A 2,635-nucleotide genomic window follows, 5' to 3' on the forward strand; every position below is an offset into this window, starting at 1 on the left:
CTTTACACAATTGATGTATGTATAGATTGTGATAAGAATTGTATGAGCCCCTAATAAAACGATTAAAACAAACAAACAACAACAAAAAAACCAAGCCCAACTCTTGACTGTAATCGTTAGGGGGAGCCCTTGGATACAGTTAATGCCTAACTACCAGCAGAATCATGGTGCTGATGAAGATCCAGGAGCATGGCCTTCAGAATGGATTGCAACTCAATGTCAAGAGAACCAAAATCCACCCAACTGACTAGTAGTATCATCTTGATAAATGAAGAAAAGATTGAAGCTCTTGTAGATTTCATCTTGCCTGGATTCACAGTCAAGGCTCATGACGTCATGCTTGTTAAAGCAGAGGGGGAGCCAAAAAGAGGAAGATACACAGTGACTGCATCAATGGGCTCGAACATAAGAACAATGGTGAGGGTGCCGCAGGACAGAGCTGTGTTTCTTTCTGTTGTACAGAGGGTCGCAATGAGTTGGAACTGACTTGACAACACCTAACAACAGCAACCAGCAGAAAGTTCAGCTGCTTGAATCCACCCAGAAGTGCCTCAGAACAAGAAAGATTTGGTGATCTACTTGTGCAAGGTCACAACTGAGAAAACCGTATGGAGCAGTTCTATGTGGAGTCACCAGGAGTCAGTATCGATTCCACTGAAAGTAACAACACCAACTTTCACGGACGTACATTGAACCACCAATTTGATCCACCATTAGGGAAGCAGATCAAACAACCCAGTTCACATCACCAGCCTTTAGTCATCGCAAACAGCACCATGCAGGGACCTTGGACCTAAAGCCTCTAGAACAGGAGATAACAAAGTGTAATGAACACAGACAGTGCTATGCTTACTTTATTAAGTCAGATAGTAAATAGATTTGAAAACAATAGAAATCAATGGCACTCCTCTCTCTAATTCTATTGGGCTTTAGAAAATATACTTCTTTTTTATAAATTGTTATTATTTTGGTGAAACCTGCTGAAAGGTTTGTACTTATTAAGTGGTTTGTACTCTTAAGTGGTTTGTACTCTTAAGTGGTTAATACTAAATATCCAGCTGTTGAACAGTTAGGGACAGAACTGCAGGTGGGAATTAGTAGGGTGCCAGAGTGGGGCACAGCACCAAACACAAAGCAGGCTATTGGGTTATTGTTGTTGTTAAGTGCTGTTGGAAGACTGTCCGGGTCCTGTGCCAGCCTCATAATTGCCCTTATGTTGGAGCCCATTGTTTCAGCCACTGTGACCATCCATCCTCTTATTTGTTGTCCCTCCACTTTACAAAGCATGAGGTCCTTCTCCAGGGACATGTCTCTCCTGCTATATATGTATGTATTAACATAGTTATATTAACTGGATTTTCTTGTATATGGATAGATATCCTATAACAGGGAGCATCACACTTCAAGATAGATCTTGAAATGTTCTTTGTGACTTTGAATGCAACATCATTCCTCTTGATTGTAATCCATATGATTTCCTGATTCAAAATGGCCAATACCTGTCCATTGCAGCTCACTAAGACCTAGGATACTGACCGTTATATGCTCCATTTAATTTTTGATGATTTAGAATATTCATACATTCATATTTCATACATTCCAGGTTCTGATCATTAGTAGTTATTCAGCTGTTTCTTCTGATTTTGAGTTGTGCCCCATCAGCAAACAAAGGTCCTGAAGACTACCCTGGAGTATCCCTGAAGGTTTGACTCCATTCACATCATTATGGCCGATTTTACTTTGAGAAGGCAGCTCTTCTTCATTCATATGTTGAGTGCCTTCCCATCTGAGAGGCTCATCTTCTGGCATGATCTCTGACAATGCCCTACTTCAATTGAGGTTTTCAGTATCTGACAATGTTTCAAAACTAGCCACAGGTTTTCACTGGCTGATTCCTCAGAAGTGGACAACCTCTTCTTTCTTTGTAGTCCATTCTTGGTCTGAAAGGTCTGCTGAAACCTGTTCATCCGAGGGGACCCTGCTGGTATTTGAAATACCAGTGACATAGCTTCCAACATCACAGTAACACACAAGACACTGCAGTAGGACAAACTGCCAGACAAGTGGTAGGGCTACTCCGTATGGAAAGCTTGCTTCTCAGATACCAGCTTGTGGGACACTAGACACCAATGCTTGCCTTTTTATGTAGATGCCCATGTGCTGGTAGACTCTGTGGCCAATTAAGGATCTCATATCACTCGTGGTTCATAAAACATGGTTTAAGTTGGGAAACAATTTCCTATGGGTCTTTCCTTGTTTCTGAACTCCTTCAGAGCAGAGGCACTTACTGTCTTTTGAAAGATGTCTATAGGTACAAAACTGTCTTCGAAAATTTAGTGTCTCTCTGCAGAGAACAGGAAGTCCTATTTATTGCCCATTATTAAGAATCAGGTTCTCAAAGCTCAGGGTTCCTTTCCAATTACACAAGTCACTGCATTTGCTGGCGTAACCAGGCTCCCTTCACTTCATCCTGTGGGAATTTCAGCTTGAGAAATGAGCACCAAAAGATGCTGGTGCGCGGCCTGTTGCTGGGATTATCCTGAGGACTAGAGTCCTCTGTCTTTGATCCTGGCATCTCCTTTCTTCTGCCAGCATCCATAAAACGTCAGCAGGCAGAGGTTTTAATTTGCAAACA

This window comes from Echinops telfairi, unplaced genomic scaffold (genome assembly GCF_000313985.2).
Source record: "Echinops telfairi isolate 266 unplaced genomic scaffold, ASM31398v2 ScPeMD7_53;HRSCAF=182, whole genome shotgun sequence".
Classification (NCBI taxonomy): Eukaryota; Metazoa; Chordata; class Mammalia; order Afrosoricida; family Tenrecidae; genus Echinops; species Echinops telfairi.